A 14,913-nucleotide genomic window follows, 5' to 3' on the forward strand; every position below is an offset into this window, starting at 1 on the left:
CTCACACAACAAAACGTGCCCCTTAACATAAAATTTGCCCATCAGAGTGCCCCTTAACATAAAACATGTGCAACAGCGTGCCTCTTACTTAACAAAAAATTTGTCCATCAGTGTGCACATTAAAAATATACCCATCAGCATGCCCCTTAAAATAAAATGTGCCCATCAGCGTGCCCCTTAAAATAAAATGTGCCCATCAGCGTGCCCCTTCAAATAAAATGTGCCCATCAGCGTGCCCCTTCAAATAAAATGTGCCCATCAGCGTGCCCCTTCAAATAAAATGTGCTCATCAGCGTGCCCCTTCAAATAAAATGTGCCCATTAGAGTGCTCCTTAACACAAAAGGTGCCCATCAGCGGGGCCCTTATTTTATGTTAAGGGGCACGCTGATGGGCATATTTTATTTTAAGAGCAACACTGATGGGCACATTTTGTATTAAGGGGCACTCTGAAGGGCAGATTTTACGTTAAGGGACACGTTTTGTTGCCCATCAGAGTGCCCCTTAACATAAAATATGTCCAACAGCGTGTCCCTTAACATAAAATTTGCCCATGGGCACATCACGTGCTAATAACGTGCTTCTAAAAAAAAAAAAAAAAAAACCATTGGAATCCATGCGTCCGGTGCTCTGCATGTAAATTTAGGTGCCGGGTGTATGGATTAGGGGGGCGGCCCCTGTGCCTCATATGGATGGGCGGTCACTGCTCGCCACATTCCGCGGCTCTCTCGGGCTCTCCTGTCCCTGGCGGACGGCCTAGAAAGGCTGAGATTGGCTTTGATCGGTTATTCATAATAGTAACCCGGAAGCGATGACATGACATCACTTTCAGTTTTACTCAAAAACCATCGGCTGCAGTTTTTAAAAATCGAAAGCTTTCAAAAATGCTAAAATTGGTGTTTTGAATGCTTTTTAAGGGCAGAGGAGGGATTTGGGGTTTTTATTAGACCCCATATTTCTCCATAAAGTGGACCTGTCACATTCCTATTGCCGTCACAAGGGATATTTACATTCCTAGTGACAGCAATAAAAGTGATAAAAAAAAAAAATGAAAGCAGTGTAAAAATAAAAGAAAACGAAATAAATGAACAATTAAAAAAAACAAAAAAGTGTCCTTGTCCTCCTGTGCTTGCACGCAAAGGCGAAAGCACGTGTCAGTCCCACCCACACGCGGAGCGCAATCGTCCAACACATGTGAGATATCACCACTAACGTCAGATCATCGACAGTCATTTTAGCAGTAGACCTCCTCTGTAAATCTAAAGTGGTAACCTGTAAAGACTTTTAAAGTGTCGCCTATGGATAGTAAAATTTACGTCTTTTGCCGCTGTTGTACGGGCATGCGCAATTTTAAAGCAGCTGGATGGGACATGATTTTAGTCTTGCCTAGGGCAGCACAAAACCAAGATACATCACTGGCTAACAGAAGACTATACTATCGACTTCAAGACCAGGCCTTTTCTGACACTTTTTGTTTACAAGAAAAATCGGTATATATATATATATGCAAATTGATTGGTAAAATGCAACAAACAGCATACATTTTTTTTTAACCACTTCCCATCTGGGCCATTTCTGACACTCCGCTCCTACATGTAAAAATCAACATTTTTTGACAGAAAATTACTTAGAACCCTCAAACATTATATCATTATATATATATATATATATTTAGCAGAGACCCTGCTAAAAACACAATTGTTGGGGGGAAAAAACACTTTCATTCATTGAAAAAAAACCCCACTAAAGTTAGCCCAATTTTTTTGTATGTGAAAGATAATGTTACTGGGAGTCACAGTGGTGTAGTGGTTAGCACTCTCGCCTAGCAGTAATAAGGGTTGCTGGTTCAGATCCCAACCACAGCACTACCTGCCTGGAGTTTGTATGTTCTCCCTGCGCCTGCGTGGGTTTCCTCCAGGTGCCTCCCCCACTCCAAAGACATGCAGGTAGGTTAATTGGCTTCTGTCCGATATTGGCCCTAGTATATGAATGGGGACCTTGGATTGTGGGCTCCTTGAGGGTAGGGACCAATGTGAAAGTGCAATGTACAGGGATAGGGACTCAGGATGGACTGGTGTCTTTATTCAACCTTACTAACGATGAAACTATGTTACACTGAGTAGATAGATACCTAAAATTTCTATCTATCTATATTGCATCTGCCTGTAGAATGGCGGCAAACTACAGTACTTAAAATTCTCCATAGGCAACGCTTTAAACTCCTTAATGCCCCGTACACGCGGTCGGACTTTCCGACAGAAAATGTGCGATCGGATTGTGTTGTTGGAAAATCCGATCGCGTGTGGGCTCCATCTGACTATTTCCGACACACAAAGTTTGAGATCTGGATCTAAAGTTTTCCGACAACAAAATCTGATCGTTTAAATTCCAATCGCATGTAGACAATTCTGATGGACAAAGTGCCACGCATGCTCAGAATAAATTACGACAGTTATTGGCTACTGGCCCGTTTATAGTCCCGTCATACATGTTGTACGTCATCGCGTTCAGAACGATCGGATTTTCCGACAACTTTGTGCAACTGTGTATATGCAACACAAGTTTGAGCTAATTACCTGCTAGGATTGCTTTAAAAAGAAAGAAGTTTAACCACTTGCTGCCCGCCCACCGTCAAATGACAGCCCGGGCGGTGGGGCTCTCATTCTGGGTGGACGTCATATGACGGCGTCCCAAAACGACCATTCTTGTTCGCCCCGGACCCTAGCAACACGGCGCGACCCCGATCTGTGTAAAGAGCCGCGGCCAATCACAGGCTGGTCACAGATAAACATGGAGATGCCGGTAATCGGAGCTCCTCGCCTCACACTGACAGAGTGTGAGGAGAGGAGAGCCGATCAGCGGCATCTCCTCACAGGGGACAGCTAGGTAATCAGGGCACTGGTCATCAGTGACCTGATTAAGATTAAGTGCCCACCAGTGCCAGCAATGTATGCCCATGACTGCCAGCAATCAGTGCCAACCAGTGCCCATAATTGCCACCAATCTGTTCCCACAAGTGCCAGCAATCAGTGCCCACAAGTGCCAGCAATCAATGGCCATTAGTGATGCCAGTCAGTGCTGGCTATCAGTGCTGCCCATCAATGCCCACCACTTCCGCCTATCAGTGCTTCCTATCTGTGCCCAGTGCCCACCAATGCCACCAATCAGCGCTCATCAGTGCCAGCTATCAGTACCCATAAGTGCGGCATATTCGTGCCTCCTCATCAGTGCCACCTAATCAGTGCACATAAGTGCCACCTCATCAGTGCAGCCTATCAGTGCTGCCTCATCAGTGCCCATCAGTGAAGGAGAAAAATTACTTATTTACAAAATATACTGACAAAAACTAAGAAAAACATTTTTTTTTTTTCTTAGGTAAACATAAAAAACTAATGAAAGCTCTATTTGTGTGAAGAAAATGATAACAATTTCATATGGTTACAGTGTAGCATGACCGCACAATTGTCACTGAAAGTGTGACAGCGATGAAAGATGAAAAATTGCCTGGGCAGGAGGGGGGTATAAGTGCCCGCTATTGAAGTTGCTAAGTTCAGTGACATACGGGTACGTTTCTGGTCATCGAGTGGCTTTGCAACACAAAAGAGGAGGAGAAGAAACAGTGAAATGCACCAAGGCTTAAAACACATCAACAAACATAAATAAACGGGCTGCTGCGGCAGCATAGGGTAACCGCTTCCAGACCGCCTTCCGCACATTCACTGTACCTGTACGTCGCTTCATGCTGTAGCCTCTGTGGGGCGCGCATGCACTGATTGGACAGAGGGGGGCCAATCAACAGTCCGGTGAAGGCGATGTTCGCCGACCACCAGCGATCGTTCCCCAGAGAGGCAGAACGGCGTTCTGCCTATGTAAACAAGGCAGATCGCCATTCTGACAGAGGAGAACATGGAGATCTTGTGTTCCTGCTAAGCAGGAACATGGACCTCTGTGTTGTTTCCCCAGTCAGCCCGTCCCCCCACACAGTTAGCAAGCACCCCCTGGGGACACACTTAACCCTTTGATCACCCCTGGTGTTAACCCCTTCCCTGCCAGTGTCGTTAGTACAGTGACAGTGCATTTTATTTTCATCACTGATCACTGTATTGGTGTCACTGGTCCCTAATAAGTGTTTCTTAGTGTCAGATTTGTCCGCCGCAATGTCGCAGCCCCACTAAAAATCGCTGATCGCTGCCATTACTAGTAAAAATATGAAAGAAAAGTCCCTAAATATATCCTATAGTTGTAGATGCAATAATTTTTGTGCAAACCAATCAATATACGCTTATTGCAATTGTTTTTTTTTTTTTTTTTTACCAAAAACATGTAGCAGAATGCATATTGGCTTAAAATTATGAAGAAATTATATTTTTCTACATTTTTTTATTGGATATGTTTTATAGCAGAAAGTAAAAAAAAAAAAAAAAAATATATATATATATATATATTTATATATATATATTTATTTATATTTATATATATATATATATATATATATATTTTTTTTTTTGTTTATAGTGCAAACACTAAAAACCGCAGAGGTGATCAAATACCACCAAAATAAATCTCTATTTGTGGGGAAAAAAGAACATCAGCTATATTTGTGTACAGCGTCACATGACCACACAATTGTGTACAATTGTCAGTTAAATGAATGCAGTTCTGGTCATGAGGGGGGGGGGGGGGGGGTAAATCTTCTGGGGCTGAAGTGATTAAACGATGCTGGCTGTCATATGGAGGACATCTAGTGGGGAAAAAAAGCATTGCCGGGTAAAGCTCTAGATTGAAGGTGAATAGCGTAGAAATAGCGGTTTGTGAACGTATTTTTTTAATGGGCTATTATGGATTCATACAGGTAGTGTACAATTTTTAAAAAATTGGTAGCGAAAAACATTTTTTTTAAATATATATATATATATATATATATATATATATATATATATATATATATATATATATATATATATATATATATATATATATATATATTTATTTATATATTTAGCAGAAGGCAAATTCAAAGTCTCTTTTCCCAAAATCTGTATTTCTCTATCTTCTAGATCTATGATACTTGTGATGTTTTTGGTTTCAATATGTTTTTATTTTGCATCAAGTACAATAAACAAAGTCAACGTGAAAATGACTAAAACATAGTGAAAGACAATATAGAGAAATGGACATTCTTAAGATTGAATATGTCGATCCAGTTTTCAAGCATACAGAGCGTTATAATACTGACCAAAATCCAACACGAAATACATATGATGGAAAGTGCTCATTCATGTAACTGAGGTAAATATTTGCCTCTAATAGGCCTGAGCTAACATAGGCATTAGAACAAATTCCCAGTCAAGTAATGAAGAAAATACGTATAAAATATAATGGTCATAGAAGGAGGGAGGGGTCTCCGCCACCCCATAAGGGCTCTTTGCTGTGGCCAAAGGCCCCCATCCCCCTGCCAAGAATAAAGACAGATAGGACCAGGAGTAGATCAACCAGGGTTATTAAATTATATACTTGAGCCATCATATGTAACAAAAACAGGTAGTATGGCTATAATGTAACAGTAATCCTAAGATGAAAGGAACAACATCCCTAATGGGCACAGAAACCCAGTGCAACTGGATGAAAGTACGTAAATCAGGTTTCTATGAACCGAGTGTAAAATACTGAGATCCACATTGCGATGCAGGAACTGGCCCTGAAATCAGCTGGCCCGGCCCAACTCCGCAATGAAGTGTCCACGAAAGATCGTCTCTCACTAAGCTCCTTAGAAGAAGGTGAAGAATAAAAAATAGTAGAAAAGGAGAAGAAGAGGAAGGAAGAAAGATATAAAAAGGAAAAGGGAAGTGGCATTTTACCACAGGAGTCGCCTGGGGGTAGCAGAACCGTACTCAGGGTCTAAATCCGGGAGCATTTATGTGGATAAAGAAACTCCCACGAAGTGCGCCCATGGTTCCCAAGTGGCCCTGAATTTATCCGAGCGGTCCAGGAGTACGCTTGCCGTCTTTTCTTGTAACATAATCCAGGAAATTTTCCTTTTGGCCTGTATAGTGGAGACATAGGGTTGCTTCCAAGCTTTGGCAAGAGTGAGCTTAGCGCCCAATAAAATGAAAGTGATGAGGCGTTGCGTACTCCTGGAGGCTCCCTCTGTAGGGAAATTAAGAAGTGCCACTAGAGGAGACATCTGAACCGGTGTTGCAGAAACTCTGGATATCCAGGTAAAGATCCTATACCAGAACTTCCGTATTCTAGGGCATGTCCACCACGTGTGTATCATGTCACCTCGAAGGCCGCATCCCCTGAAGCACAGTGGGGAGGCGGAAGGGAACATTTTGGCCAATTTCGAAGGGACTAGGTACCATCTTGTAAGCACCTTGACACCAGCCTCTATCATACTTGGGTTAAGGATACCTCTGAAGGATTTCAGGAACACCCCATGCCACTGCTCAATGTTCCAGGATTGGTTAAGGTCCTCTTCCCAGGCCGACATATAAGATGTCTTGGACTTTGTGGAAGACAGTGCCCTATAAATGACTGAAATCCCCCCCCTCTGCTCATCGGACTGACAGCACCAAGCTTCATAAGATGTCACCTGAGGACCACTGGGAAGGGACTTGCATTTTTTGTGTAGGAAATTTGAGATCTGAGTAAATCGAAATATTTCAGTGGGGGGCATATCAAGTTTGCTGGTGCAGTAGGCTTTAGAGATTGGGCCCACTGGTCTAAGGAAATGACCTATTCTATATAGCCCCTTGTCCAGCCACCATTGAAAGGCTTTAATGTTCAGGCCCGGAGGAAAGTCTGGGTTATGGAACAGGTGAGATAAAGGTTTTAATTGGGAAATTAGGGAGCAATTATGTTTAAGACCATCCCAAACTGCGAAGGAGTGCGAGAGAGTTGGTGAAAGGATCGGAGGTCTCATCTTTTTAGGGCTCCACATCAGGAATAGTGATGGACGAACTTCCGACGGGACGTTTCGCGAACGCGAAACGCGAACGGGCACAAACGTTCGCGAAAACGACCGTTCGCCGCGGGCTCCATTGACTTCAATGGGAGGCGAATTTCGCAAACCTTTAGGTCGAATTTGCGGCCACGGGGTAATTATTAGGGGGTAGCACGTAGTCCCACCACCTGGACAATAGCATAATACATGTATGAGGTGAATTTGGGATCGATAACTACAAGCATTTTTTTTTTATTTGGGAAATTGTTCTGACAATTCAGGACTATGGAGCTAATGAAGGCAATGGAGGAGAGGGAAGGTCAGGGACCAGGGTAGGCAAACAAGAGGGTGCAGGAGATACAGAGCACTGACAGCAGCACCGTAATACAGAGCACTGACATCAGCACCGTGACATACAGCGCTGACAGCAGCTCCGTGACATACAGCGCTGACAGCAGCTCCGTGACATACAGCGCTGACAGCAGCTCCGTGACATACAGCGCTGACAGCAGCTCCGTGACATACAGCGCTGACAGCAGCTCCGTGACATACAGCGCTGACAGCAGCACCGTGACATACAGCGCTGACAGCAGCTCCGTGACATACAGCGCTGACAGCAGCTCCGTGACATACAGCGCTGACAGCAGCTCCGTGACATACAGCACTGACAGCAGCTCCGTGACATACAGCGCTGACAGCAGCTCCGTGACATACAGCGCTGACAGCAGCACCGTGACATACAGCGCTGACAGCAGCTCCGTGACATACAGCGCTGACAGCAGCTCCGTGACATACAGCGCTGACAGCAGCTCCGTGACATACAGCACTGACAGCAGCTCCGTGACATACAGCGCTGACAGCAGCTCCGTGACATACAGCGCTGACAGCAGCACCGTGACATACAGCGCTGACAGCAGCTCCGTGACATACAGCGCTGACAGCAGCTCCGTGACATACAGCGCTGACAGCAGCTCCGTGACATACAGCGCTGACAGCAGCACCGTAAGCAGCCCCAGGAGGAAGTCAGCACAGCACAGGGATGGTGTGATCCCCTCATAATAAGAACCCCCAGGAGGAAGTCAGCACAGCACAGGGATGGTGGGAGCCCCTCATAATAAGAACCCCCAGGAGGAAGTCAGCACAGCACAGGGATGGTGGGAGCCCCTCATAATAAGAACACCCAGGAGGAAGTCAGCACAGCACAGGGATGGTGGGAACCCCTCATAATAAGCAGCCCCAGTAGAAATATGACACCGCTCAACCTCTTCAAAGAGGAGGGTAGGGGCATATAGTACGGTGTGCTTTTTTGGGTCAGGGAAGTGAGCCAAATGAATTAAGAAGGTCTGTGTGCTTGATTCCAAAAATTGTTTATAGACATATACATGGTCTACTGATCACATGTGTTGAATTCCTCCGAGATCCATGCCTCATTCATTTTTAGAAATGTGAGGTAGTTAACACTGTCGTGAGCTAGGCGAGTACGCTTATCGGTCACAATCCCCCCTGCTGCGCTGAACGTCCTTTCGGACAGGACACTGGATGAGGGGCAAGCCAACAGTTCGATTGCAAATTGGGCAAGCTCTGGCCAGAGGTCAAGCCTGCCCACCCAGTAGTCTAGGGGTTCATCACTCCTCAGAGCGTCCACATCGGCCGTTAACCCAATGTAGTCGGACACCTGACGGTCTAGGCGTTCCCTGATGCTGGATCCGGATGACACCTGTCGATGGGTCGGCTGAAAGAATGACCTCATATCCGAAGTCACCAACACATCTTCAAACCGGCCTCTTCTTGCAGGCGCTGTTGGATTGGTACCCGCAAATCCTTCTCTGGGAGTGGGAATTGCTCCTCTGCCAGCGCACGCAAAAGCAGAATGCAGCATTTCTCGAAGCAAGGCCTGGAAGTGCTGCATTCTGACAGCCCTCTGCGACGGCGGTAACATTTCCGCCATTTTGTGTTTGTACCGGGGATCTAAGTACGTTGCCACCCAGTACTGGTCCTTGACCCTCATGCTTTTTATACGGGGGTCCCTATTAAAACACTGGAGCATGAAGGCCCCCATTTGCACTCAAGCGGAAGGTATGTGGTGGTGGTGGTGTTGTTGGTGGTAGTGTCTTTGGGGGTGCACATAGCAGAGAGTGAAGAAGAGGGTGCAGATCGAGAGGATGAGGAGGGTGCAGAAGAATAAGGCTGAGTGAGCCACTCAACCAAGTCTGGTGCGTCCTTTAAAGTAATTGAACGCACCTTCTGCAACTTCCCACTTTGGCTCAAGGCTGTTGCTCCTGCCCTACCCCTACCACCCCTGCGGAAGGGCCTGCCTCTTCCTCTGCCTGTCATTTTTTAAATCACCCTGTGACAAAACTCTTAGTCCCTATACCGCTGAAGGACTGCTGCAGTATAGGGCAGCGGTCAGCAGTAGTGCACGTCAACCCTATGTATTGTGGACCGATAGCGGTCCTTACAGAACAGCAGACTGTACTGCACTCAGGCCTATGTACCGTAGCACCCTATACCAAGTTACCAGTCCTTATAAGAACTTTTGTGGACCAAGCAGGTTGTGTGTTAGTGATTAGCAGACTGTACGTCAGTCCCTATACCAATGAAGGACTGCTGCAGTATAGGGCAGCGGTCAGCAGTAGTGCACGTCAACCCTATGTATTGTGGACCGATAGCGGTCCTTACAGAACAGCAGACTGTACTGCACTCAGGCCTATGTACCGTAGCACCCTATACCAAGTTACCAGTCCTTATAAGAACTTTTGTGGACCAAGCAGGTTGTGTGTTAGTGTTTAGCAGACTGTGCGTCAGTCCCTATACCGCTGAAGGACTGCTGCAGTATAGGGCAGCGGTCAGCAGTAGTGCACGGCAACCCTATGTATTGTGGACCGATAGCGGTCCTTACAGAACAGCAGACTGTAACGCACTCAGGCCTATGTACCGTAGCACCCTATACCAAGTTACCAGTCCTTATAAGAACTTTTGTGGACCAAGCAGGTTGTGTGTTAGTGATTAGCAGACTGTACGTCAGTCCCTATACCAATGAAGGACTGCTGCAGTATAGGGCAGCGGTCAGCAGTAGTGCACGGCAACCCTATGTATTGTGGACCGATAGCGGTCCTTACAGAACAGCAGACTGTAACGCACTCAGGCCTATGTACCGTAGCACCCTATACCAAGTTACCAGTCCTTATAAGAACTTTTGTGGACCAAGCAGGTTGTGTGTTAGTGATTAGCAGACTGTACGTCAGTCCCTATACCAATGAAGGACTGCTGCAGTATAGGGCAGCGGTCAGCAGTAGTGCACGGCAACCCTATGTATTGTGGACCGATAGCGGTCCTTACAGAACAGCAGACTGTAACGCACTCAGGCCTATGTACCGTAGCACCCTATACCAAGTTACCAGTCCTTATAAGAACTTTTGTGGACCAAGCAGGTTGTGTGTTAGTGATTAGCAGACTGTACGTCAGTCCCTATACCAATGAAGGACTGCTGCAGTATAGGGCAGCGGTCAGCAGTAGTGCACGGCAACCCTATGTATTGTGGACCGATAGCGGTCCTTACAGAACAGCAGACTGTACTGCACTCAGGCCTATGTACCGTAGCACCCTATACCAAGTTACCAGTCCTTATAAGAACTTTTGTGGACCAAGCAGGTTGTGTGTTAGTGTTTAGCAGACTGTGCGTCAGTCCCTATACCGCTGAAGGACTGCTGCAGTATAGGGCAGCGGTCAGCAGTAGTGCACGGCAACCCTATGTATTGTGGACCGATAGCGGTCCTTACAGAACAGCAGACTGTAACGCACTCAGGCCTATGTACCGTAGCACCCTATACCAAGTTACCAGTCCTTATAAGAACTTTTGTGGACCAAGCAGGTTGTGTGTTAGTGATTAGCAGACTGTACGTCAGTCCCTATACCAATGAAGGACTGCTGCAGTATAGGGCAGCGGTCAGCAGTAGTGCACGGCAACCCTATGTATTGTGGACCGATAGCGGTCCTTACAGAACAGCAGACTGTAACGCACTCAGGCCTATGTACCGTAGCACCCTATACCAAGTTACCAGTCCTTATAAGAACTTTTGTGGACCAAGCAGGTTGTGTGTTAGTGATTAGCAGACTGTACGTCAGTCCCTATACCAATGAAGGACTGCTGCAGTATAGGGCAGCGGTCAGCAGTAGTGCACGGCAACCCTATGTATTGTGGACCGATAGCGGTCCTTACAGAACAGCAGACTGTACTGCACTCAGGCCTATGTACCGTAGCACCCTATACCAAGTTACCAGTCCTTATAAGAACTTTTGTGGACCAAGCAGGTTGTGTGTTAGTGTTTAGCAGACTGTGCGTCAGTCCCTATACCGCTGAAGGACTGCTGCAGTATAGGGCAGCGGTCAGCAGTAGTGCACGGCAACCCTATGTATTGTGGACCGATAGCGGTCCTTACAGAACAGCAGACTGTAACGCACTCAGGCCTATGTACCGTAGCACCCTATACCAAGTTACCAGTCCTTATAAGAACTTTTGTGGACCAAGCAGGTTGTGTGTTAGTGATTAGCAGACTGTACGTCAGTCCCTATACCAATGAAGGACTGCTGCAGTATAGGGCAGCGGTCAGCAGTAGTGCACGGCAACCCTATGTATTGTGGACCGATAGCGGTCCTTACAGAACAGCAGACTGTAACGCACTCAGGCCTATGTACCGTAGCACCCTATACCAAGTTACCAGTCCTTATAAGAACTTTTGTGGACCAAGCAGGTTGTGTTTTAGTGTTTAGCAGACTGTGCGTCAGTCCCTATACCGCTGAAGGACTGCTGCAGTATAGGGCAGCGGTCAGCAGTAGTGCACGGCAACCCTATGTATTGTGGACCGATAGCAGTCCTTACAGAACAGCAGACTGTACTGCACTCAGGCCTATGTACCGTAGCACCCTATACCAAGTTACCAGTCCTTATAAGAACTTTTGTGGACCAAGCAGGTTGTGTGTTAGTGTTTAGCAGACTGTGCGTCAGTCCCTATACCGCTGAAGGACTGCTGCAGTATAGGGCAGCGGTCAGCAGTAGTGCACGTCAACCCTATGTATTGTGGACCGATAGCGGTCCTTACAGAACAGCAGACTGTAACGCACTCAGGCCTATGTACCGTAGCACCCTATACCAAGTTACCAGTCCTTATAAGAACTTTTGTGGACCAAGCAGGTTGTGTATTAGTGTTTAGCAGACTGTGCGTCAGTCCCTATACCGCTGAAGGACTGCTGCAGTATAGGGCAGCGGTCAGCAGTAGTGCACGGCAACCCTATCTATTGTGGACCGATAGCGGTCCTTACAGAACAGCAGACTGTACCGCACCCAAGCCTATGTACCGTAGCACCCTAGACAGACCAAGTTACCAGTCCTTATAAGAACTTTTGTGGAACAAGTGAGTTGTGAATGATTAGCAGACTGCAGCAGAAGGGCAGCAGTCAAGTATAATATTCTTTCTATATTTGGAAGAAAGAATATTATACGTGTACAAGCCTATTACCGTACCACTGATACCAGTCCTGAAAAGAACCTTTGTGGAACTAATAGTAACAGCAAGTCTTTAAAATTATCCTCACTGCCTGACACACTGCTTCCTGCCTGTCCCTATACAAATTGGCAAAAAAGAGTAGGCTGGAACGATTAGCTGGAACAGCTCTTTTGTGGACCTGATAGTAACAGCTAATGATGATGATGATGATGATGATGAAGAAAGACTAATCTGGCTGAGCTGTCCCTAAAATAGCAGCATACAGCGCTCTGTCCCTTTATCTAAACTGACAAAAGAAACTCAGGCTGCTGACCTAACACCTATACCAGTCCTGAAAAGAACTTTTGTGTACCAAATAGCTAGCGTTTTCTCTGTCCCTACTCCACACAGGATCCTTTCCCTACAGTGACAGAAGAAAGAATGTAAAATGGCCACCGGATCGGGTGTATTTATAGGTTAGGGGGAATGTCCAAGTGTCCATGAGCTGTCATGTCTCAATTGGTTGTCCTGTAACACATGATAAACGTGTCACGAAAGGTTAAAGTTCTTGTATACATTAAACACGTAAGTCCGCCGGGGCGAACGACGGAAAAAGGCGTTCGAACCCGCGGACGGCGAAAGTCGGAAATTCGCCGCGAAACGACCGCCGGGCGAACCGTTCGGCCATCACTAATCAGGAAGTCTAGCGTGTGCCTAGGAACCGCTTGTCTCTCTATCTGTATCCAATCAGGCTGTTCCCATCTAGAATAGACAGCTGACATCTGTGCCAATTGGGCTGCTTGATAATATAATCGTAAGTTTGGAAGTCCCAAACCACCTTCCGATTTGGATCGGAATAAAATAGATTTAGAAAATCTATGTCCACCCTTACCCCAGACAAATTTAATAACTTTAGCTTGAAAGCGTTGCAGGCGTACTCTATCCACCGGGATGGGAAGAGCCCTGAAATAATACAGAATGCGAGGGAGCAGCGTCATCTTTATAGCATTGATTCTGCCCAGCCAGGATAGGGACAGCCTAGTCCACCCGATGAGATCCTCCTCCAATTTGTGGAATAACGAAGGGTAATTAGCTTGATGGAGGAGATCAATCCTAGAGGTTAATTTAATCCCCAGATACGATATTGATGTGTCACTCCAGGTGAACTGGAAGCTGTCCCTAAGCCTTTCTATGAGTGAGCCAGGAATATTAACATTAAGAGCTTGAGATTTCTGATAATTAACCCTGAGACCCGAAATCGATCCAAAGTCATCTAAGAGACTACAAATATTGGGCAACGAGGTCAGGGGGGAAGAGACGAACATCAGGATGTCGTCTGCAAATAAAGCACATTTGTGTTGGATAGAACCGCAATGGATACCTTGTATATTAGGGTTATGTCTAATGGCTATGGCCAGGGATTCGATCGCTAATGCAAAAATTAAAGGGGAAAGCGGACATCCCTGTCTTGTCCCTCTGGATATGGGGAAAGATTCCGAATAAAATCCCTGCAGACGTACCTGGGCCTTTGGGGACGAGTACAAGGCGCGCAAGACATTGAGAAAAGACTCTCCAAATCCCCAACGTTGTAGGGTGGTGAAAATATATGACCAGTGTACAGAGTCAAACGCTTTTTGGAGATCCAAAGACAAGAGGCATCCCTGTCTGGAAGATTTCCCGTCCCAGTTCGAGTTAAGAAGCGATATGATGTCTATGGCCCTTCTAGTTTGGTCCGGACCTTGTCGACCCGGAATGAATCCCACTTGGTCCTTGTGTATGTATAAGCTAATGAAGGAAGCCAGACGATCCGCAAGGATCTTGGTCAGAATCTTTAAATCATTATTGATAAGAGAGATTGGTCTATAATTACCGACTGAACTGGCATCTTTATTAGGCTTAGGGAGAACAGTGATGTAAGCCTCATTGAGAGAGGAATCTAAACTCCCCCCCCTTCGGAGAGCGTTGAAAAAACGGGCCATGTACGGGGCAAGCGTAGGGGCAAACGCCTTATAGTAGGGAATTGAAAACCCGTCCGGACCAGGGGCCGAATGCGTTTTCAAGTTTTTAATCACCGCGCACACCTCATCCGCTGAAATGGGCGAATCCATCCTAGATTTGTGTCTATCTTCTAGTGAGGGGATCGGGAGGGTATCTAGGAATTTGTTAATCTCTGCAGGGGATGGACTATGATTACTACTGTACAAAGAAGTGTAAAAGTCGTGGAATTCGCGCATAATGCGCTGGGGATTCTGGGAAATAGAGCCTCCTTGTATTCTGATTCTGGGAAGTGCCGGGGCTCGGAATTTAGGTGTCAATCTCTTGGCCAGCATAGAACCAATGTTATCACCCTGATGGTAGAATCTTGCTCTATTCCAGCGCATCCATTTTTCGGCTTTGGTGGTTAGGGCCAAGTTCAAAGCCACTCTAGCAGCATCAAGTTGGGGAATGGGGACCGAGTTTGGGTTCTTTTTATGTTGTTTGGCTAGTTT

Source organism: Lithobates pipiens, unplaced genomic scaffold, assembly GCF_037356315.1.
Source record: "Lithobates pipiens isolate NorthernLeopardFrog02 unplaced genomic scaffold, aLitPip1_a1.2 Scaffold_23, whole genome shotgun sequence".
NCBI lineage: Eukaryota > Metazoa > Chordata > Amphibia > Anura > Ranidae > Lithobates > Lithobates pipiens.